The sequence below is a fragment of the Perissodus microlepis genome, chromosome 18 (genome assembly GCF_051167445.1).
Source record: "Perissodus microlepis isolate ML-2025 ecotype Zambia chromosome 18, ASM5116744v1, whole genome shotgun sequence".
NCBI classification, from domain to species: domain Eukaryota; kingdom Metazoa; phylum Chordata; class Actinopteri; order Cichliformes; family Cichlidae; genus Perissodus; species Perissodus microlepis.
Window position 1 is genome coordinate 3956872 of NC_140478.1, and position 25908 is coordinate 3982779.

General features: G+C 40.7%; 1 protein-coding gene across 2 annotated transcripts in view; it reads left to right on the plus strand.

Moving 5' to 3' along the window:
- The first annotated feature begins 349 nt into the window (after positions 1–349).
- brinp2 (bone morphogenetic protein/retinoic acid inducible neural-specific 2) overlaps positions 350–25908 on the plus strand; it is a 272841-nt gene continuing 247282 nt past the window's right edge. For both annotated transcript variants that reach the window (XM_084912383.1, XM_084912382.1), the window contains exon 1: positions 350–1196. The gene's annotated coding sequence lies outside the window, so the exon portion shown is untranslated. The remainder of the gene's footprint in view (positions 1197–25908) is intronic.

A 25908-nucleotide genomic window follows, 5' to 3' on the forward strand; every position in this document is an offset into this window, starting at 1 on the left:
ATTTTCACGTTCATTAGCCGGCCTGTCCCTCTGGGCTCAAACACAGAGCTCAGTGCATGAACTGCCCTCCCCGATGAACCCATCCATCCACACATAGCACACAAACGGCATTATCCTCATTTCCTGGGACACTCTCCTTCCCCTTTTACCTTTCTTGCATCCCACTTCTCCCATTTTCATCTCCGTCGTAGTTTATCTAATGCCACCTCTCTCCACCCTGTCTTCTTTCCTGTCCCTTTCTCCCCCCTTTTCTTAGAACACATCATCGTAGCCTTCCTCACCATCCCCGTCTTCGGTCTCTCCGCTTTCCAGCCAATGGCTGCTGAGAGGGGCGTGGTTAAATAGAAAGCGGATGGACGGAGCTTGTTGGGGGAAAAGGGAGAGGGAGACACAGAGGAGAGCGCCGATGAATAGAGACGCTTTCCTTAGCTTCCTGGAGAAGCAACGCCAGGCTTGACACTGAGTGATGATTGTCACGCAGAGAGAGTCGGAATAATAACGCGGAATCAAATCCACAGAGAGAGGGGAGGAGGGGGCTCAGTCTGTGGATACCTGCGCGTCTCCACTCCGGCCGCAGGTGCGCTACGGTCCCTCTAAAGGGAGTTTGATCTGTGAGAGGCAAGTGCGAGAAGAACCAGTCCTGCAGGGATTATTTTTCACTTTCTCGCCAAGTGTCAGTTTTATTTATTTATTTATTTAATTTATTCTTTTAGTTAAACTGAAAGCAAACTTTCTCTCCCCTTTGCGCCACCTGCAGTCATAGTTCAACTCCAGGTCTGACTCCAGCTTCATTCTGAGCTTTGTGAGTCTGTGGGCTGTTCTTTCAGACCTTTCCTGAGCTCGGATTACACTGGACAGCACCTCCAGTCTGAAAGGAGAATTCCTCAAAACTCCCAAGTTAACGAGAATCGGGAGTCCTTTCCAGTCCAGTCTTCGCTTTAAAACGAGCTAATGAAGAGAACAATGTCTGGATTATTGCAGCCGCTGTTCAACCTGCCCCGGGAAAGAGGGGAGGAGTGAGGAAAGCAGTAAAAGAAGGAGGAGGAAGAGGTGAAGAAGGGGGGAAGTCGGCGGCGTTTAGCTGCCGTCCACTAGTTCTTTAACGCCTTTGCTGCCCGGGTTCTCCACTCTCTTTTAACGAGATACACGAACAAACATCAAGAGACGCGCGGGGAGGACCTGCGTTCACACCCTGGGTGAGTTTGTGTGTGTGTGCGTGTGTGTACACTGGGGGAATCAAATGTGGGGAATAGTAGAGGATCGCTGTTCTGCGTGTTCGTGCCAGGTGCGTTTTTACGCACAGCTCACTCCGGGTTGATACGCACAAGTCAATGTGGGTCCAGGAGGATTAGTGACGCATGATCGATAAGAGATGTGAGAAAAATGAAGAGATTGCAATTCAGGTGAATGTGACAGGACGCTTGTTTTGCCCGTTTAAGCAACTTTACGCCCAGAAAAAATGCGTAAATAAATACTGGCGCTCACACGTGGGTCTTTATTTGTCCTTTCCCCCCCTAATACATTGCGCATGTTCCCAATAAAAATGTGCGCAATTGTGTTCCACTTCAACCCGCAGAGTCTACATTCTCGTCAAGCTTGGGAAACGCGTGTCTTTGACAGCTTATGACAGCTAAATTGTAGTGTATGTATAACAACCTCACAATCGTGTGTGTGAGTGTGCGGACAGAAAAAAAATCTCGCTGTTCTAACTAGTGAGCACCTTCCTGCCTGCCTCTCTCCTCCCAGTGTGTCTTTCTCTGCCTCCGCGTGTGTGTGTGCGCGCGAGATTGTTGCTCCATCAGTCACCCTGAATGCCTGCCACGCACCGCACAATTTCTCACAAATTCGTTCAACCATGTAAGCACATTTACCTGTCAGCTACTTTGTCGAGACTACTGTAAGTAAGAAATCCTCAGAGAAGACGAGGTGCTGCCTCGGCAGCTGTGTGCTATATATATATCTATATCTATATATATATAGATATATATATATGTATGTATTTATATATATTTATATATTCCTTTCCCTCCGTAATGGGGTTCAGTCAAACAAATAATGGGGGAGGAAGAAGAAGTGAAAAAGGGAAAAGGTGAAAACCCAACTCTGGGAGCGGGACACTTGCTCACCGAAAGAGATCAGTTTTCCATCGTTAAATAATGCACCATTCAATCAGCGCACACACCCACACGCTCACACTCGTTCACCTGGAGGGAGGACAGCTCTTCCCGTTTTCCCTGCCTGCGTTTAAACATCAGTGACGCGCTGACGAACGCTCGCTGGAAGAGCCTGCAGATGAAAGGGTGAGTGCAGGACACAGCGGGCGCATAATAGCGTGTTTTGTAAAAAGAGCGTGAGCGCAGAGCCGTCCTAACTTCACAAAGTGAGAAGTGATATTGAACGCACCGACCAGCGATGGGTGCGGGCGAAGTGGCCGTTTGAGAGAGTTGACACACGCACTAAACTGCAGCCATTTCTTATCGATATTGTTATGCTTTTGGGCTCCGATTCAATTATATTGCAGTACAGTAGATACCAATGTATGATTGAAATCAATAACACGACATTAAAACAATCACCATGAACTTCAGAGATTTTCCTGAGAGAGACCGAAAAGCAACCACTGAATTCTAGTTGAGGTGAATAATTTGCCATTTTTATCCTTTCTTGTGTCAAAATCCTCCATTTCCCATAATGCAACCAATTTGCAAGCCTTCTTTGCTGTTTGAGCTCCATATTTGTCAAACTTTGAGCACTCGGCCTGGAACACAGCCTTTATCAAAACTGCGTTATAGAACATCATGGTAACAAAGAAATGCAGCAAGTATTTGTATTTAATGTATTTGAACCCGACAATAATATTGTCACTATGATTTCACTGAAGTTGATACTGTCCAGATAATATTGAACAGTATAATCTAGAAAAACAAAACAAAACAAAACAAGAGCCTTATCTCCACAATGGAGTTCACTCCAGCTGCTAGAAATTGTAACTAGAGCACCATCTACACTCCTAAATATAGTCCCCAACAATTGCAGGCACATGTCCTGGTGTTGAGTAAGGAAATGACTCTTTTAATATTAGATCTGTGTGCTGCCATATGAATGTCACGGTGTCCTGAAGCTGAAAAGATTACACTGATATACAAATGCATTGGTGATTTAGATATTTTTATGGACACAATGAAGTCAAATGTATACATACAATTTTTAGATTTTCACCCAGAAATGACATATTAGGGGTAATTTATGGGTTCAGCATCTTGTCTGAGCATGGTTTTGCTTGCATACTAAAGGAGCCAGGAATTAAAACACAACCTTAAGATTGGTGGACAGCCTGCCATCCTGCCTGAGTTGTAGCTGCCATATAATATGATGAACTCTGCACAAGACAGAGTAGACGATTATGGTATACCCCGAGAGTGCAGGATAAATATTGCAATTGCAAGGTGATTGGCTGCATCGCAATACCACAACCTTTCTCTCACAAAAGCATCCATATAAAGAATTCCATCTATCAATCAATCCTTCCATTTATTTTTTCCGGTTATCCAGTTCAGGGTCGCAGGGGGGCTGCAGCCTATCCCAGCTGTCCTAGGGCGAGTGGCAGGGTTCATCCTGGATAGAGGAGAGGAAGTTACATAATGAGATGTTTAGAAAAACGGTTTATCAAAAAATATATTAAACAGGGATTATTAAGAAATTAGATGCAGAAAGTTTCCCACTAAAGTATTTAATTTTTCTCCTTTTTAGCCTTTCTGCCGTCTCAGGAGAAATGAATGTCCGAGTGCTCACATTAAGTCCGTGTGCATGTTTATTAAATCACTGCCTAAAGCCTTGCATTCGATCGCACATTTCACTGCTTCAGATGTGTAGAAGGGAGCTTGGTTTCACTTGTATTCTAATGCAGTGCTGTTGCTGTTTGTTTCTTTGGTTGAGAATCATACAGCCTCCGTAGGTGGAATGAAACCTGTGATTCATCAGATACCCTAGTGCAGGCAGGCTTAAAGGGGAAAAAAAACCCCACCTTAATGCATTCTATCATTGTGGTAATATTCCAGTAGCAATATAAAATAGCAAAAACAAACAACCTTGCACTGTGTTTAGGACCTTGGAGAATCCTTTTAAAGGGCTCCTGCTGGTCCCCACTTAAGAACCAGTGCACCCATGCAGGAGTACATCACTCTGTAAAAAAGTTTATGTGCTTACAATAATAATTTGTTGATATAAATTGGCTCCCACAACATCTTCCAGACCTTATGAGACCTTATACCAGATAAGATTAATTGAACATTTGGTATCATCCATGTCTGTAGATGTCTGCTTTTGGTGGTGCTCAGTTGTTCCACAGTCAGTGACAAGAGATGGAACACCTCCTAGTGCACTGACCCCCTTTCCATAAGGGAAATCAGCTTGGCTGTTGTTATTAGGTCCTATTGTTTCCACGGATTTCTCCTTACATTTCTATTTAAATAATCACTTAGCCTGATCTCAGTCACACTCATTAGCCTTCATCAGGACACCTAATTAATGCATTGGGCTCACTTTTGTGTCATTTCTTAAAGTGGAGCTTTAGTGTTACGATTGGAACCCAAACCAGGACCTCTCCATAAAGCAGCAGCTGAAAACAAATTGGAACTAACTGCGAAAACAAAGCTTTCACTGGGGAAGTGAACAATGATATCCACGTCATTTGCGTATCTCTGAAACACCAGTGGATTATTTCGGGATACTCCATCTGTGACCTTTCTTCTGCTTCATAAGTGACGTAAACGTCCGAGCTAAATCTAATGTCGCCTTTATTGTGAGTTGCTTTTCAGAAAAATGCATCAGCTAAATGCATGTATATGCATTGTAATGTAAATGTAAATGTCCGCACTCAGCCTGCGTGCTTTTCTAGTGCATATGATACAGCTGTGTCCTTCAAACTGCAAGGACATGTGGAGTTATTGAGAATTCAGCCTTTTCAATGATTGATACATAATAGCTCTCTTTCAGATTTGCACCCTGTCTCACCTGGATGCACTGTGAGCTTTTCTTTTCAACACAAGTCATATATGTGTTTTTTTAAATGCCCGAGTCAGACTGTGGAAGCATCTGAAAATAAAGTTATTCATAAATACACAAAGGTGCCTTTTTCTATAGGCTCTATTTGCTGTGCTTAGAGCAGCCCAGTGCATTTTATACAGGCATGGTTGAGAAAATACCAAATTTCTCCTCCACTAATGAACCAGTGGACATGAAACACTGGATAATTCAATTTCACTGTATTTTTTAGTGTGACTGAAACAATTAGCCAGTTTATCGGGTAGTTAATTGACTGCAAACTAATGGACTTTTCGATAATTAGTTAAATCAATCAATATTTTGGAAAATACACCCATCTACTCTTGTGGCACGATGAGAAGTTCTTAGTACAGACTAGAGAGTGTTAGTGTTGCTTAGCACCCAGTCAATAGTGTATTAAGCTTTGTGCATAATTATTTACTTACTTGCTTTTGACAAAGCCAGGCTAGCTGTTTGTTTCCAGTCTTTGTGCCAAGTTAAAATAATTTACTGTAGCCTTCAGTCTTCTTATTTCAAAACAAGAAAGTAAAAATCACATTTCCTAAAATATCAAACCTTTGCTCTTCCAAGCTCAAAATGATGTTTTTTTCTTTGCAGTATGGAAGTTATGATGATGGCTTATTATTTAAAAGTGACATCATGACTTTAATGTGTTATATATAACACATTAAGTAAACAATACTAAAAGTTCTATATGTGAATAAAATAATGTAGGTGTAAAAACAAGAATATTACTGAGATAAAATCTTGCAAGATAAAGTTGGTCTTATTTGACTGTTAATTTATATATCGAATATAATAGTATATCTCAAAATTGATCTGAGACCACTCTAACAAAGAATAATTAATTACTGATGATTTTTTCTAAACCTGAATGCTAAAAATAGACTGTTTCCACCATGTCAAATATGATCATTTGTACGTACTCTTTCCCTGTGCACTATAATGTCATTATGTTTGTAATTGAGTTCATGGAAATTAAAGTTAAAGCTTTTATTGTGAATTTCATGGGGGAAGTTTTGAATAAGAGAACTGTGAATTTAAGAGCAAATTTACTTTTAAATCAGTGTTAGTGTTATATGGCTATTACCAAAGAATACTTTACTTTAGAAGTCATTGTTATATCTGCAAATCCCAATGCAGATGTAAGTGGTAAAGAGTTAAAGCTGCACAAGTCTACTCATCTTACCAGAGCCTTCCTTTTTCATTTAACCTGTGATTTCATCTTTTAATTAAATCTTAAAGTTTGTCACTGTAGAAATTGCAGGATCACATCCAGGTATACCTAGCTTAAACCAGGAGCACCTATTAGCCTTGCAGCAACAAAAAAAAAAGGAAAGAAAGAAAAAGAAAATAAAAAATAATAATTCTGCCTTCATGATGGTTATGGTTCATGAGGTTCTTTCACAGAGGTCTAAAGTGAACATTTTCTCTAGTGCATGTATAACATATACTTCAAAGCCAATCTTTTGTGAACCATAGAGGAACGCAATTTGGAATTATTGATTGACCCACATGATGTTTGTCTGTGCTGTGTATGTCTGAACTGTGAAAAATCTTTTAAGCAGTGATCTCAAGCTGCACAGGAGCGTGCTGCATGGGGCACATCAAGTAATTGATTATTGATTGATGGACGTACAATATCATTTTAGATCTGTGCACCAATCTGCTTGCTGCATTGTTGCCAGTGTGAGAGAACTGATGTGAATCCACATCCCTGGGAGATTCAGCATAGACTAAAGCAGCAGGCTGTATCTTCTCTTGGATGCATTGTGATTCACCCTGCTGTAGGTTCAAACACCTGCATTGACTGAGCTGGTTAAATAGAGACTTTCAATTACAGTCATGAAATGAAAGAAAATCTAATCATTTCATGAAATAAATTAACTGTCTAATAATTCCGTGAATTAATTAACCTGTCTGCTGATGAAAGGAAGCCAAGTTAACTGTTATAGAGCCATTATGTCAGCTTGATTAAGCACATCATATTACAAAGACTTCAAAATAAGAAGCCAGCAAATAAAGTAACACTGAGCTGTGCTTTGTGCTCTCTAAGATGTACAGTCTTTACATTTCACTAAAAGTTGTAATGTTTAAATCATCCTGGTTGTACACAAGAGATGATTCTAGAGAGATCCCAGTTTGTTTTTGTACTTTTATGTTGCTCCATAGGATAGTTGGACTCTGCCCACACTATTGTATAACAACTCTTACTAACTTGTAGACTATTTCAGATGCAGTCTGTGTGAGGAGTCGCTGTTGTACTGTCTTTCTCTTACATAACTGAAAGTTAGATTTTTGTACAGTATGCGAACACTTCCATAGCAAAGGAGATGTATCCATAGAGCAGCTATCCCAGCCTCTGATATCAGGTTTTCTACAATGTCCCTTTGCAAAGTTCAACTTGTCCTTCATTTTAAAGCCGAGCTATAAGCAACATAAACGAGTGCCTTGCCTTTGATGTGATTGGCTGGAAACTGCACTTGTGCTTGGAACTGTAAACTCTGCAGAACTCATGGGTGAAATTACTGCAGGTAAAGTGAAACAATGGATCCACACTTCAGTTCAACAATGCATAACATCACTCCATTCAGAGTGAATGGGAGTGCCGAGAGCACCAAAGCGTCAAGTTGTATGTGAGAGTGTAGCTGTAGGAGGTGGCCACTTGTATCAGAGAACATCATTTACTAGTCCAATAGTGAGATATGGACAAAAATAAAGAAACCCCCCAACTCAACCCCCCAACTGGGTTAAAACTGTACATGTGCTTTTTTTTTTCTTCCATAGGAGTGACCTGTTAATTAGTGCTGCCTGCAGCCACAATACTGAGCTCCCTGAACCTTTTATCCAAGACTCCGATTTTTCTTTATCTTGCTTGTTTTTGTGGCCGTCTTTAGAAACTGCACCTCTAGGGGGAAAAAGAAGATGAAACAAAATCCCCAAACACCAGCAGCAACCACCACCACTGCTCCAATCTGTGGCACTGACACACCTCCAGTGGCAAAACCCGTAGATGTGTCTGGCTTTAGTGGCTTGTTTAAGGCAAGACAGTGGAGTGTCAGGGGTGCAGGGAAGGGGAGACATGAAAGGCAGTTAAACTCCCTCTTTGTCGGTCCCTCTGCCCCCTTGCTTCTCTTTCTACATCAAAGTGCTCGTCTCTTTATAAGGAGAAGCCACATGCATCCCACTGCAGCTACAGTAGGAGGGGATGTGGAGAATCTGCCTGAGTGAGCATTGTAGATGCTCCATTGTTTCCCATATGTACATTAATCCTGAGCCAGGCTCTAACGTGGACCGTAACAATCCAAAGCGTTGCTGACATTTCAATCTACACAGGGGGTGGGTGAGAGTCAGGGGGCATTTGTGTGCGTGTTGTGCATGTGGGTGGGGCGTGTCTAATGCTCTTTTTACCGCTCTGTAGAAAAAAAAGAAAAAAGAAACTGAGCTTTCCTTTTTGTTTAATCCATGGAGGATTTTTTTATAAGCCGCTTCCAAATATTCTTATGGACTAAGCTGTTGAGTTGTGTAGAAAAATGTCTGTCTCATTAATGAGTTTTTCTTTGCAAAATCAGTTGAGGGATTGGACTGTCATTCCCAAAAGGCTTGAGGAAATTGTTTTTTTCAGACATGTGTTTCAGGAAGGTTACGAACAAAATGTGTGTGAAAATGGCCACTTTCTTATCACGGCTCTGTCAGCGAACAAAATGGCTAAACTGAGCAACTAAACAGAAAGAGGAAATGCCTAGAGGACACTTGGATTTGTTGATCGTCTCAAAGTATGCCACTCCTTACCCAAGAGATGCTTTTACATTTGAAAAATACATGCACATCCATTTTTCCTCATCTTTCCCACTTTCCTGTGTCCTCCTTTTAACTCGTCGTTTCAAGTGCCCCACATTTGAATGCAGTCCAGATTAATAGTTTAATACATTTTTCATGTATTAAGCCATAGCTTGAGCCACATGTTGGCATATTGAATAGTGTATGTTGGGTTTGGAGGATGTTTCGCATCATTGTGACAGAAGTTTTACTGGACCTACAGAACTCTTACCATCCATACCTGTACATGTATGGTATGATTTGAGAATCCACACTTAAACAGGGCTTGAAGCCGTAGTATTCCCAAAACACTGCTCATTACCTCATCTAATAATGTTTGAATATGTCTTTTGTCCTTGTAATATTTGTCTTTGGATTAGCTTTGATTTGCTGAAGCAGAATGAGATCTTTGGAAAAATAAATCACAACCTTGATTGCATCTGCCCTGCTACTCTGATGACTGTCTTTTTGTCAAGATGATGGCATTTTGCATATGAAGCCATTGCTCAAGAGAGACAAACGTAGAGGAAATAAGAAATTTTATTCTCTGAAGAAGAAAAAAAGCTGCACTCCTCACAGGTGAGCTAAATTGAACAGCATAAAACGCTTTTCTGTCTCAAATACGTCTTCAGCACTTTGTGATTGCATCTTGGCTGTTTTGATATCAGAAAGCCTTTTAATCTACCCAAACCCCATGAAGTGTAAGTTACATATCTGTCACGCACAATGATTCTTCCAAACCCAGACTTTAATGCTTGGTGGACAATTCGTGATTTAGTTACTTGTGTAGAGTCTGCTTCGAGCAGACCAGTTTGCAAGGCTTGTTACCCGACCATATGTGAGGCCGAAAGTGTTTAGCTGTTCCAATTGACCGCACTTGAACACGGGGGTATGCAGCCGGCTGTCACAGAGTGTGTGAAAAGCAAAATCTCACACTTTCAGACAGTCTTTCATATTTACTCTTGTTTATTCACTGAAGTCATTTTCAGTTTGATAAATTGTTGAATACCAACCCAAATTCCAGTGTCATAAATGAGATGGTGCTTCAGATGCTGCGTCACAGCCCAGTTTGTTAACTGAAAAACTAAGAAACTACTGTTGGAACTGATATATTCCAACAACACAGATGTGGTCAGGTACAAATAATCAGATGACTGTGATCCTCACCAGTGTTGACCGAGAGTATGTGAAACCACGGTGATGTGGCCCTTGTCAAAGTAGCTTGGGTTTTTACACAAACTCAGTGCATTAAATATGAGAACTGAATGTTGCTGAATGAATGTTAACAACAAATGAGTCCCAGATATTTATAAGTGGCCTTTTTTATGACGTAACGAGGGGTCAAAATCCATCAGTTCCTCAGCCCTTACTTCTCAAATTATTTTGTGAAAAAAATGTGTCTTTATGATGAAACCCTTCCCTGCTCAGTTCTCCTTTTCATCGCCAAGTAAATTGCTGTTGCTGCAATGCAGAAAACTCATCACTTTCAGTGAGTCACAGGGTTTTTTTTTCTTTTGGAGAACTGACATACATTAACATGCATCCATGTTTACTAAAGCAAAACCCCCCCAAATGGATTGCATTTCTACTTTCCTCTATCTTTTAGCAATAGAAACTAGTACATTTGCATAAAAATGTAGTGCATTCTTGCCATAAATTCATGTATAAATGATGCAGAGTGTAAAACTTGTCACCCAGGTCCCTGTCAAACGCTAGAAGTAGGAACATTAAGGAACAGTAAACTCTCTCAGCACTAAAGCAGTACAATATTTATAAGCCATCCAGCAGTACAACATCTGAGGACTTGCATGAGGAGCTTTTTCTCTCACCTTTTCCTTATCTCCTTTGGCTCCTCTCTGCTTCCCAACAATGATCAGGAAAGACATTTAGCAGCGAGAAATACAATGATTATAGGTTAGGCCATTGATCCGCGTATTGAGCTATATCCTCCTGATTCATTGGTTCTGACAACCAAACTCTCTCCATTGATTTTTACTGTTGCTGTTAAAGGACTTTTAATCCTACCACCACCTCCTGCTCTCTCACTCTCACACACACACACACACACACACACACACACACACACACACACACACACACACACACACACACACACACACTACCTGCGGTACGCCAAACAGGTTATGCTGCTGAAATGTACCAGTTGTACTTTCCTGACCCACTTTATTGGCATTCGTGTGCTCAGTGCTTGTGTAAGCATTCACTCAAGGCTCTACAGGATGAAGTTTTGATAGCATGAGGAGCAAAACGAGCAAGAGGAAGTCAGAGTGTGGTCACACTACTTTATATTCATGGTGTTTTACATCATGCATGGAGTGCAGTGAATTTTCCAACCATGCAAAGGAAAAAAAATCAAACAGCATGACTTCACCTTGTCTCTTACATCAGTAAGTTACTCCTTTGCCCCCGGAATACATTTTACAGCCAAACATCGGCTGTATTCCCTTGCTTCAAAGTGGAATGAAGTCGTATGATCAGGCGTGCTTATTAAAAACCTATCACTGCTACATCAGCCCAAGACTCTGCCAAGAACATCTGGGAAGAGGTGATAATAGCTTCCTCATCCATTTAGGCATGTCCCTGCCCGACCCCAGTGGAAGCATGTGTCACTGTGATTACATATGTGAGGAGCTGTTGTGCAGGGATGTGGAACCTGTGGCATCATAGGAAACCAGATCCTATACTCCCTGCGGCTTCAGATATCAGCCTACACGAGGCGATCATAAGCAAACACAAGTTTGTGCAGCTTTTTTGCCTTTTGTATCTTGCTGGTTTAGTGTATTTGGGCTATTTCACATCAAACGTGACCAGCTGGTAGACCCACTTTACACAACGTAACAATCACTAAACAGCAGACGGGAGACAAGTGTGGTTACGAATTTATGAATTTGCAGGAATATTTAGCAGTGTCTGCTTTTCTTTCCTGGATATGATAAGGACAAAACTGGAAATAAGGTAAGAGACTAATTAATGCACTTCTGTCAGCTGACCACAAGTGCAACTTTGCATTTGGTCACTCATTTAAATCATTCGCTTGCACAGAATTACAGAACCATTAGGACTCATATATAATAAGCTTAAAAGCTTTTTTTAATGTAACTGTGAATTGGTTAAAAAAATATGCAATAGTTTCTTGAGTTATTCTTTTTCGATTATTGATGAGGCTACATAAATAGATGATTGGTTGTGCTGTTACAAATATGTAGGATAGCCATAGAAATGCTTCCATAACAACACTGCTACAAAAATAGCATTTATTGTATGTAACTGAAGTTCTTTGAGGTTTATGTACAGTCCCCTAATGGGTTTACCATTGGTTGTGTGCAGTGGCCAGAGGAGTAGCCAGACTTAGCATATTGAAGCCATTTCCGCCTCTGGCCATTCCTTGGCTCAGCCTGTGGCTGCTGCTCCATTAGCTGTAACTCAGCAAATGGGCAATTGACAGTTTATTTCATCATGCCTTTTTGGAAAGTGAAACATGATATTGTGGTTTATTAAGGTACAAGAATCTGAAATCTTATGTCCTCAAGGAAATGAACTGGCAAATGGACTGCTTTTATATAGTGCTTATCCTGTCAGTTCAACCACTCAAAGCACTTTACTACAAACCGTGTTCACCCATTTATACAGTACTTATATGCAGCACTTCCTCTAACACATGCACTAACACACCGACTGCATGATTGGCACGTTTCAGAATCAGAATACTTTATTAATCCTTGAGGAAATAGTGTGGTTACAGTAGCTCCAAGACAATAAGAACAGTAACAGACTGAACTAAATCAAACCATATATGTAATAATATATTACAAAGTTGCAAATATAAGAAATAGCTGTAACATATACAGTAGCTCAGTTATAAATATCCAGAAATTTACAGAGATTAAATATCTATGATTGGTATTTTACTGTAAACTGTAAAACTTTGTAGAGGATGTGCAAAAGGGTGTAACTATTGCACTGTGTACTGTGCATTGGATGGAGGAGTTGTACTGGGAGATAGCCAAAGGCAGGAATGATTTCTTGTGTCATGGTGCATTATGGGTAATCCCAGTCTCTCACTGAACATGCAGATGGGACTGGACAGCGCGTCATGAAGTGGGTGGGAATTGTCCAGCATTGTATATATCTTGGGCAACATCCGCCTCTCCGACACCACCTTAAGGGAGTTCAGTTCCATTTCCACAACATTACTGGCCTTGTGGATCAGTTTATGGAGAATCTGCAACCCTCAACCTGCTGCCCCAGCATGCAACAGCATAGAGGATGGCACTGGCCACAACAGACTCAAAGAAAATCCCGAGCATTGTCCGACAGATGTTAAAGGACCTCAGCCGCCTTAGAAAATAGAGATGGCTCTGGCCTTTCCTGTAGGGTGCAGGGCTTTTTATAACCCAGTCCAGTTTATTATCAGTGTGTACTCTGAGGTATTTATAGTCCTCCACAATGTCCAAATTGACCCCCTGGTTTGAACAGGGCTCACATGTTTCCTGGTCTTCCTAAAGTCCACAATCAATTCCTTGGTCTTTGTCACGTTGAGCTGCAGATGATTTTGCTTGTACCACTAAACAAAGAAGTCAACCACAGCCTGGTACTCCATCTCATCACCCTCGCTGATGCATCCAACCAAAGCAGAGTCATCAGAAAACGTCTGAAGGTGGCAGATGTCTGTGCAGTGGCTGAAGTCCATGGTGTAGAGCAGGGGTGTCGAACTCCAGGCCTCAAGGGCCGGTGTCCTGCAGGTTTTAGGTCTCACTCTGGGTCAACACACCTGAATCAAGTGATCAGTTCATTACCAGCCTCTGGAGAACTTCAAGACATGTTGAGGAGGTAATTTAGCCATTTAAATCACCTGTTTTGGATCAAGGACACATCTAAAACCTGCAGGACACCGGCCCTCGAGGCCTGGAGTTCGACACCTGTGGTGTAGAGGGTGAAGAGGAAAGGGGAGAGGACGGTCCCATGTGGTGGACCCGTGTTGCCGATCACCTTTTCAGACTCTCAATATTGAAGACGCACATATTGTGGTCTTCCTGTCAGATAATCAACAATCCAGGACACAAGAAAGGCATCCACCCGCATCGCTGTCAGCTTATCACCCAGGAGGGTTGACCTGATGGTATTGGATGCAATGTCAAAACCAACTAACATGACCCTCACAGTGCCTGCAGGCTGATACAGGTGGGCGTAGACACGATTGAGCAGGTAGATGTTGGCGTCCTCGACTCTGAGAAGGGGCTGGTAAGCGATCTGAAGGGGATCCTGATGTGGTCTGACTATAGATCGGAGCTGATCGAGGATGAGTCTTTCCATGGTCTTCTTGGTCTCTATCTATCTATCTATCTATCTATCTATCTATCTATCTATCTATCTATCTATCTATCTATCTATCTATCTATCTATCTATCTATCTAACTATCTATCTATCTATCTACTAACAAAAGTAATATTTTGTCAGTGCTTTGCATCTTTTGTGTCGCAGTGTTGTTCTGCAATGGCCAAAAGAATTGAATGTCATTCAAACGAAATGAATGACATTCAATTCATTTCATTTGAAATTATTGTAATTTGTGGAGGTCTATGCAGCCACAATTCACAATCAATTTTTTGGGTCATATTTAAAAATGTATACCATTTTATTGTAATATTTGTTTGAATATTAATATTTAAAAGCATTGTGTTACATTAGATAGACAGTTATGTGCAGGATAAGTTTTGTGTGCCTTAAAATTCCTATTGAGACTATAATATAAGCGATATTTAATCATTCCTGCTTTTGTTGTTTTAGGGAAATTTGAAGCTTAACTAACTAACTTCCTTATGTAGGGAAAGGGCGTGAGCTCCAAATTGGTGTGACTCTGATAATGCTAATTTATCTGTTAAAGAGGCATTTTTCCTCGGTTATTGGCATGGCTTCACAGGAGTTAAAACTCAGAAATTGTCGAGCTGTGTTTGCGTGCCTGATTACATATTTAATTCATGAGAAAACACTCCAAAATATTAAACCTCTCCACCACCGCCCTCGCCTCCCTTGTTTCAGCTGACTAACCTGACACGAGGCTCTGAATGTACTCATGTGTGAAGTTTTGGGAAGAGCGCTCACGTGAATCTGACTTTGACAACCCCAAAGGCAAACAGACGGATTTTCATTTCACACAATATGAATATCATGAAACTTGTGAGATGTGTGTGTGTGTGTGTGTGTGTCCACATACTATCTGTAAAGGATGAAATAAGTAAGAGGGCTTTTGATTTCAGTCAATGTTCATAAATAATAAAGCAGTTAAGGGTAGAACTACAGGATGATACTTAGTAGCTCAGGGCAGCTTCTGAACAAGAGAGCAGAGCAGAGCAATTGTAAGGGCAGTATGTAAACATGTTTCCTGTCTGAGATGAAATTACTGCATATATGTGCCAGTCTGTGCACATGAGTCATTAACATGCAGTTTATTTTAGCTTTGAATCAACATTTTCAATCGAAGTGTTGAATCAAGTGTCATAGGAAGAAGTCAATCAAGGAACTCGTTTCCAGTGAAAAATACAGGTTGACCAAAAAGACGTGCCGTAGTACTCCCTAATTTTGTTGTGAGCTGGAGTTCTTAAAGGCTCACTGAACTCTTCACTTACAGTCATTTAACATTAAGATGCAGTGGGATGTGCAGCTATGCTTTTACTTCTTTAGCCTGAGGTTGTGCCAGGCTACATCCTGGTGGGTTTTTGGGGCTGTGTGGAGGAACAACTGCTAGTAAACTCTGGGCTAACATGAGTTAGAATTAGTTATTTTTTGAGACATATTTTAGTTCGGGGAAGTGGGGCAGTGACCGAAAGAACGAGATTGCAGATACAAGCAGCAGAAATGGGCTTCCTGCAAAGGGTGGCTGGCCTCTCCCTTAGAGATAGGGTGAGAAGTTCAGCCAGGGGCTCAGAGTAGAGCTGCTGCTCCTCCACATTGAGAGGAGCCAGTTGAGGTGGTTCGGGCACCTGACAAGGATGCCTCCTGGGCGCCTCCTGGGTGAGGTGTTCCGGGCATGTCCCACCGGCAGGAGGCCCCGGGGCAGACCCAGGACATGCTGGAGAGATTATATCTTTCTGCTGGCCTGGGAATGCCTTGGTGTTCCCCTGGGCGAGCTGGGGGAGGTGGCCGGGGAAAGGGGGGTCTGGGCTTCTCTGCTCAGGCTGCTGCCCCCCACCCCAGCCCCGGATTTATTCTTGGACTCTACTATAGTATCTTTGCATTGTTCATGATTCAGTCCTTATTCTCCTTATACTGGAGCTCTGAAACAAGCTGTTTTATCGCCTTTCCCCTCTTTTTAAGCTGACTTTCTTCTGATTGGCTACCCCTTGCAAACACAAGATTTGAACTGCAAGATTCTGTGTTTCCAGTGAGAAATGACAACCTGAGACGATCTCTTTAGGGATTAATTGTTTTGTTACTCATCCGAGTGACGTTTTCACGCTCAGCAAACTGCAGGTTTCCCCTACTTTATAAGCAGCACATTTGCATAAAGTCATTTGGATGAGAACGTTTTTCCCACTGAAAACGCTACGTCCAGATGAAAAACTGTAACTTTCTTTACATGGATGACTGAGCTTTAATACATTTATAAGGATTATTTAGGGATACATACACTAATCTCATTACTGAAACATGTTTAATATGAATGTTTATCTCAAAAAATGAAGGAGGATAAAATGATGAAATTATAAATCTTGTTACCGACCAGGTTAAATGTCAGTCCAAATACATTTTGATGTTATTCTTAATGGTGAAACCTAAACTGCTTCCTTAATTGATATAAGAAGAGAAAAAACATTTTCAGCTTCTTCACTGTGAGACAACACAGGTTTACTCAGATTTTAAGGAACGATATGGAGATTAAAGAGTGACTAAAACAGTATTCAGTAAGAAAAACAGCTTAAAAACATACTTTGAATATTTCACTCAAATCTTCATAGTGCACTTACCTAAATCATATATAGCTCTTTTATCTGTTCTTGGCAGATGTTTGGTGGTTCAAACTCTTGGCAAAGAAACGTGTGGGGAAACTTCCCTGAGAAAGTCACAGAACCCCCAAATGGATCCCAATATTTATGCGAGTGGAAATGTAACTGTGCATGAAAGTGCTAAATGAATATATAGGCAGCAGCTGCTAAAGATTTAAAATGATACTCAGAGGTAAAACTGATTTAATCTAATTTAAGTTTTGGATGAGGTCAAAAACACCTTTAAGGAAATACAGGTTAATCACATTGTGTTCATTGTGCTACTGTATTTAGAGATCATGACGGACTTGTTACACTAGAAAATCTTTTTCCTTCCTGCCTGTGTCAGAACTCATTCCAAGTTTGAAGCATTACTTTCAACTTGGCATCTAGGCTGATCCTACAGTCAGCTGCGACGTGCCAGCTTCACTGAATAGCTTTAACAGGATTGGACCCTCGCCTCGACGGTGACGCACTAAGCCAGTCAAGGTCACTAACGGCAACACATAAAAGAAGACATCAGTTCTTAATGAAGTCATACATCACATTTAGCATATGGTTCAATTAGAGGCTTCATAGAGATTATTGAGATTATATTATCCCTGTGCATTCATTAGCTAAGCTCCAATAGTCCCCCATCTGATTATAAGCTGTGAGGGGATTTGCAGCTATTGACTGGGAGCAATTCAAGCATGGAGGGAGAAGGAGTCACTGGTAATGGAAGGGATGTAGCTACATGTTAGGTGGGTTTGATTTTAATTGTGTAAATATGTGAGTTTTCATGCAAATGCGCTTGTAGGTGTACATGTGTCTACATATAAAGTTGCAGCTGCAGCAGATTTAGCTCATAAATGTTTGTATGCAATTGTATATGCGCACTCAGCTGTGACCAAATAATATTCTTTCAAATATGTGCGTAATTGGTTTGTGTGTGTATGTGTGTGCAAGCGTAAATTTACTGGGATCCGAGAGGTCACGGCTCCCCTGTTAGACAAGTGAGAAAAGGCAGAGTTGTGCCGTCTATGGTGGTGATGCAAGTTCACAGTGATGTGAATAGATGGCGCTTGTGGCTCTTTAGAGAGACACTGTGTGTTTTTCTCCCAGAGTGTCTTTATAACAGAAGACATTTTTTCAGTGTGACACTAAAGTGTGACCTTTTTCCATGTCTGCACTGTAATTTTCTCCATTTAAACCGTTTTTTTTTTCATTCTTTCTTCCTTTGATATTTTGTAGTTTATGAATAATTGTAGTCTAAACGTACCCTAATGCAGTTAGGGTATATGATAGGCAAACAAAGCACCTCTACATGTTACAGGAGAGGCTGGGATTCATATGCAAGCTCCCATTGCTTCCAAACTTTAACACTTTTAACGTTAGAGAACAACTGTTCCTATGATTGAATTGTGCCACTGTTAAATTTCTCTGTATTCAACCAAGAAATGATCATTCTCCTCCAGCCCTGTACTGCCAGTACCAGAACATAACTATCCAAAGAATATGTATAATATGACAAGTGTACAGTGAAATGTGGAATTCTATACTTGGAAAACTGTAACGTTTGACTGTTCAGCAGGGGCTGAGTCTAATCCACTACAGGGACAGTGGTTTATCACTGCTGAATGTTGTGGGGCACTCTTGGCCGACATGCCTCTGCAGCACTGTGTGGAAGGCAGGGACAGACTCCCCTTTTCAAAAAGCGGGACTGCGTCTGCTCCAAGTTCACACTCCTTACCCTACCTGGTAATATATATGGCAGGGTTCTGTCTGTTATTCAAACTGATCTGGTAGGAACAATGCAGTTTTAGCCCTGGTCCTGGAATACTGGACCAGCTCTTTATACCCTCATGGACATTTAAGAGTGCATGGGAGTTTCCCAGCCAGCCTACATGTGTATTGTGGACTGGGATAAGGCATTCTATGACATCCCTCAGGGCATCTTTTGGGGAGCTGCAGTATGAGTGCTCTGGCCTGTTGTTATTGGCCAGTAGATCCTTGTACAAACATAGTGAGAACTTGGCGCACATTGCCAGCACCAAGTCAGACCCATTCCTGGTGGGATTTAGACTCTGCCAGGGCTGCCCTTTGCCACACTACTGCTTTTAACGTTCATGGACAGAATTTCTATCTTTTTGGTTGTATGGAAAATTAGGCTGTTTGTAGTTAAAGTGGAGAGGTTTAACTTCTCTCTTTACATTAGGTTGTTAATCTTTCTTAGACTCAGGAAATGAAACCGCTTGATCTTGCTCCTCCTAACCCTTCAGAGGAAAAGAGGCTGAGACCTCTGGGTGGACATGCAAAGAAGAGAGAGCTCTGCCTGGGCCAGCTGCTCCAACTGTTGATGCTGTACCTTACTGGACATTTACAGCTGTGTTCCTTGACTACTGGGGCTGTAAATAATTGAAATCTGGAAATCCTTGAAAATGCTGTAAAATGACAGCTAATCTTAGTGGCACAGGTGGCCTGATGTGTAAATCTGTGCCGCTCTGCATGACTGCACCGCACTGTGTCTCTTTGGCGCATGCACATATACAATAAATCACATCTGACTTGGCTCACCAAGTGGTTCGGCCTGTCCTGGGGTCATCTCAAAATCACCATTTAGTGTTTAACGGCAAAGCTGGCTTTGATATCAGCGGCAGATAAAGTGGAAATTCTTGATTGCCTCAGTCAAAGAGGCTGAGCTTGCCGAGAAAATAATTTATTGGACACGGGGAAGTCGGCGGAGATCAAAGGAGACGGACGAACCTCCAACTCACACCGTGGGCCAGGAGCAGATGGGGTTTTTCCTATCACTCGAACCAGCAGGGCTCCATCACCTCCATCGTGGCTATTTAATTGGCCACAGACAAAAAGTGAGAGAGAGCAGTGTGATGGGGCGGAGAGGAAAGGAAGGGCTGAAGGGGCCCACAGGTCACTAGAGAGTTCAGGCTGGAGCCCATTACTCAGAAAGGAGATAGAAAGGGTCAACTCAAATGGAGGGTCAGTGGAGCACAGATTGCAATGCTGAGAGAGTGTTTCCACTGGCATGCATGGAGATTACTCCACTGCTCTGTTTTCTGGATTGGAAAGAGGGTGACTATAGGGGAGCAAAACTGCACAGGAAAAGAAAGGAAGCAGAATTAAAAAGTGTGAAAAAAGCTAAGTATTGATTTGTAAGAGAAGATTTGCTCCCAAGAATGAGAGCAATATAATATTAAACCCTGTTGCTGACCAAGAATGAGAAAATAAACCTACAGTATGAGACCCCCTGCGCTCCTTGGTTTTTTTAATAACTTCCAGTCTGAACTGCAGCTCCGGAGAATTACAGCTTGTGAGATAATTGGAAAAACATCAAAATGTGAATGCTTGGTTAGCAGAGGAATGCGCTTTATTCACAAGTTGTTGTCTAGGTATTATTAAAAAGAAGAACGAGGCTGTAAAAATAACACCAAGAAAGAACTCCAAGCAAAAATGGCTATCATAATACAAAATGCAAAATCAATAAAACTTATAAAAAACAATAAAACTTAAAAAAGTGTCCAGATGCATTGCCAGTTTGTAAACACTTATGGACTTGTTGCTAGCAGGTAAAGTGAGCTTCAAGTACAGTAATTGTGCTAATGAAGCATAAATTGTGTTAAGTTAATTGGGCTAATAAAGAAATTTCAGTCTGTGAGCCAATTTCTTTCTGTGTTATTGAGTTAAGAGGAGTTATAGATGCTGTAATTAATGCACATATGGTTTCATAATGGGATTTACTAGCAACTTGTGAGTTTATAGTACACGGACAAAATGTTGGATTAACATGGCCAAAGTGAACTAATGTTCAGTTGTTGTTGTAATAATCATTAATTAGGTCAAATACAACTGAAGAAGAAGAACATTCATGGACATGAGATTCACGAAACCTTAATACTAAGGCTGAGGTTATTCATGCACTTCCTGACAATGTATTGACATCTATCATGCCACCTTATACAAGGAGTTGTGTTTGTTTGTGTTTCCTTGGTGAAGGAAGCAGAATAAATCCTGCTGTAAAAAAGCCTCTTTATTTGTATGGTGGCATGACTTAGGATCACACCCTCCCTGACACTCACCAGGCCAGGTGGGCAATACATGCAAAGCATTTGTTGATGAACCAAAGTAGATAAAATAATTATTGCCAATGGTGGTAGATAAAAAGTTAAAGCATCATGACAACTTATCCCAAAATAAACCATAAATTTCTGTGCAAACCGTTTACGCAAAACAAGAAAACTCCCAAGAGAATTCAAAGTCGTTATGAATGGCTTTTTAAAAAATATTTAAAAAATGACAATTTAATTCACTGTTGACTGAGGTATTTGCTATGAAATCAGTAGTTAACAACACCTTTTCTTTTAGAATGTTGTACTCACCTAGATAAAAATAAGTGAACATGCTTCCAGGCTACAATTAAAAAATAAATACATTTAAAAAATGCTGCATAGGCCACAAATTAAATATATTTCTTTGGTATACAGTTAAACTGCAGTGCACACATCAAGGCGCTTCATATCCTAAGGTAAAGACCCTACAATAATACAAAGAAAACCCTGACAATCAGATGACCCTTCTAACAGGAAAGGCTCAGGCAGGGGCAGCCATCTGCTGTGTCCGGCTGGAGGTTAACTATGAGGTTTTGCCTTTGACATATTGCCAAATTTTCCCATGTGTAGCAGACTGACAGTGCCAATCAAGCAAAACCTAAACCTAGTTGCTTGGTAAAACAAAGATTATAAATCTGAAACATATACAATATAGACTTGAACGTACACAGATACTGTACGTATGCTTTATAAGCTTGATAAAGACTTTTATCAGAATCTAGAATCCTGCATAGGTATTTATAGGACATTTCATGGAAAAGACTGTGGCTGTCCCCGATCCTAAGAGATCAACAGCTAAACCGGAAATCAAATGAGCTGTGTTGTCTAGATACACTGAAGCATTTGCACAGTTGAAGTCACAGTTTCAGCACTGAAGTGAAAGCGTACTCATGTAAGTAGCGATGACGTAGAGAAGTGTAGCTTTTCATTTGTTCTTTTCTGAGTTAAAGAGGCATTTATTCAGTGTGTTCTGGTTTTGGTATGATGAGCCAGAGACACTAATCATGTCCAAACTAAGCAGTAATGAAGAAATAATTTTGGTAACTTTGTGTAATAAGTACAACTAAAAAAGGTGCTGCCATGTCAGAATTTTGATTTATCTCATAGCTGTGTATGAATAATCCCTGACCTGTGCCACTTGAGTGGTTCTTTGAAATGATCAGACACATGAATAAGAACATTCATAATTAATTCATTTCCTCCTCCATTGATGCAGTTTTTCACCGTTATTACTCTGTCTTATTAGAGAGTAAAAAATAGCGAGAACCCCTTTTGAGCAGACATTTGCAGCTCTGAATGGTGCAGACTATTTACTGCCGTGAAGCAACACTACTTCTAATATAAACACTACATCATATGTGTGTGCTCAAGCTAATGCAGTGAAAGATTTTGTTTGCATATCCCATGCATGCTGGTTTTTATGCAGTGTGCAGATTGAGCTCACAGTGTGTAAAGAGGGACAGCAGAGAAATGAGGAAAAAATGGAGATTTATAGCGTTAGCTTAATTAAAATCTCCAGAAACTAATGGTGGGAAAATTGAAATGTTCCTTATAGATTAAATTTCCCACTACTGCCTGGTTTCAGAGAACAGTGAAGCAGACTGTGACCATCTCGTGATATCTTCTATGTTTAATAGTTTCCCACATATAATTGGAAAGTGGGAGCTGTCCAAAACTTTGACAACACTCTATGATGTTGTTAGACTCTGAGATCTAAAGCAGTGTTTCATTTTTTACAAAAAGCCCTAGACTCTTTCAAAATAACACTTCTTGCTTGTTAACTGTCAAAGTTAGTTATGGGAGACTTTGTTACCGTCAAACTCCACAGGTGTCACAAAGTGAAAGCACTGGAAGAAACTGTGAGATGTTGGGAAAATTGATGAGAGTTTGATTCGTTTTCCCTAAATTTAATCTAAATCGAAAAGAAATCTATAAATGGTCACCCAAGTCTAATTTCCAGACTTTTTGTGTCTTCATAAATCCAATTATGGCTACTTGAAGCCCACTTCTGTATTAAATCTGTCTGTGAATGTCAAGGGGGGAACGGGACTGCACTGGTTGGTTAATTGACATTAATAATTGGTTGAAGTGGCTGAAAAAGCCAGTGTGAAGTGACAGTAGCACTTTATGTCTAAGGAGCTGGGAAAGGAAGTGACTTCTTTAAGTTTCTTGACGTTTTGTTAAGTAACTTAAAGAAGTGTTGTCACTTTCTTTCCCAACTCCTTAGACTACAATAACCTGGACGTCTGAGAAGCTACACAGACATAAAACATTTTATGGATTTTTCTTTGGAGGTACAATTTATACAATTTGAATTAGTTGAATATAATCCATAGTAACACATGGATATCAGGGTTGTGGCTCTAATGTAATTTATTTGCATTTTATGGCATTAAAAAAATGAAAGAAGGAAAATCAGCCGGAAGTTGGAGTGGGCAATATAGAATCAAAATTATAATGCAATATTTCCAAGAAATTCCTGAAAGATTTATGATACCAAAACTGATAAGGAAAATTTACAAAATTTAATTTGTTCAGAAAAGTATGAAATAATTGTTTAACAGTGCCTAAATGAATGTAACCTTGCAACTCTTCAGGAGCTGCACACATCATAAAACTGAAGTTTCTCTTCTACCTGGGACGTTGTATATTGGCTCAAATTTTTTAACCAGTTGCTTAAAGATCTGCTTTTCCACCGTGTAACCGCATCAGTAAATTCCATTTACCATTTGCTCTTCCTGTCATACAGATTTGAACTATTGAGTGTTTCAGCAATACTTGGCGAAATCATTCGTTTACATTTGGGTGACAAGTCTCAGCAGCTCCACTTTCGTAGCCTGGCTTTACTTGATAGTGTTTTTAGCTCATTTGGTAAAACAAATTAGTTTTTTCCATCTTCAGCAGGAGCAGTTTTCTTGCATATTTTGCAAAGTACTGTGCTTTGTTGGAAGTTAATGACGTACAATAGCTTTGTTTTTAGTACTAAAACATCAGAGACTGACATGTGCCTCTTGGTCTCATGCATGGGCTTGTCTTGTTGCATGCACTGGGAAGCATACATAAACACACGGTGTTGCTAAAGCAATTGGAGATGCTACAGCAATTTTTATATCACATTTTTATATCATGTAGAATTTTATAATATTGGCACAGACCTAGCTGGAAGGTCTAACTACACAATGAGCATATTTAAATATGTCTGCACACACTTGAGGCAAGCTGGACCTTTTTCTTAGTGTCCTTGACCCAGTCTGACGTACTAAACAGAAACATAACACTGGCAGTTGCACAACGGCTCATTGAGAAGACAGTTCATTTTTCCTGTGATTCACCATTGACAGTCTCCTCACCTTAAGAAGAGATTTTTTTCTTCTTCGATGAGTATGACACTATATGCTCAGAGCTGTAAGGATGTATTGACACCTAAGGTCCTTGTGATAATGGGACTCTGCAAGACAGTTTTAAACAGATGTGGAAGACGGAAGAACAGGAAATGTAAAGGCTGTTCAAAATAAGTTGCTTTAGAAATACCAACAAAGTTCCATTCATCTGAACAATGATTCACTTATTTGTCATTTTCCCGGAAATGGCATTTAGGTTCTATTACACCGCTATGACAATGATGTACTGATCCATAAAAAAAATACAATACGTGACACCATTATACTTGTAATCCTACACTGAGAATTTCAAGGAAACATTGAGAGCTGAGAGAAAATAGTCTGAAAACTGAGTGCAGCTGGCCAGGCTGTCTGAGGATGTTATAAGTATTGGATCAGCATCTCATAACACACACACCACATCACAATATATCATAGTCCCTGGTGGTTTTGTGCCCCTCCCATTTGCCCCCTCGCACGTCAAGATGGATGTTTGTCATTATCTCTGTCTGGCTGGGGTCCAGTGACCTTTTCTGGGTATATCACCGTTGGGAATTTCCCATTGATCAAATGTTTTCAGCATCACAATCTTGTTGGAAATATTTAGTATTTAAAATCAGTGGTAGTGTATAAATTAAGTGTGTGTCTGGAGAGATGAATATCAATAGCAGAAGGGTGAGCGTGTTGACGTGCTTGGGTGCACGGTGAAGGTGCATGCATCTCCTTGACTGAAGTAATGAGCATATCAAATGTGAATGCGTGGGAATCACCTTGACCAGGTTGATGGGTGCATCAACTCGCAGAAGGTGTTAAAAGTTGATGAGGTGGTTTCAAGTGAGCAATATGACCAATGGAGTGAACAATGCGCCTGTGGAGACATAAAAACACACACCCCTTCCCTCTATCTCCAACCCTCTTGCAAACAGGGACGGTTTTAATGAGGACACTGAACTTTGATTGATGGGTGATGCAGGCCACATCTTTGATTCATGTACTGCGTCAGGCTGTTACTCTTTTCTTCATATTGAGCTGTAATTTTATCTCCGGGGGTCAATCTTAGGTTGCTCTTCACAGAAGAACTCAATATGGGGAAAGATGAATGGGCCTACCATGCTGTTTGTCAAGGAGTTAAGCAGTGCTGAAAGTGCACAGAAGACGGGGCTTCTACAATTGCCCCTATTTATACACAAATCTTTCCTCCACAACCTTTTGATGAAATATTGGCCCATAACAATTCACAATGCGGGGTCATCAGTGTCATGTGGAGCGCTTGTTTAGTCGATGTGCGTTCAGCACTTCAGGTGGCAGTCCAAGGTGCTTCCTACCTCCAAGTATTTCTATTGCATGATGATTATACACAATTGTGATTCAGCTTCGAGCTTGTGAAAGATTTTAACGACTGTGCTGCAGAGGAGGTGATGTGTTTAATATTTGAGGCAGCAGGCTGGCTGGAATGAACAGATCCTTTGCACAAAACAGTCTATAGCTATTTTGCAGACATAGGGTAAACCCCCCCAGAACAAAACAAAACAAAA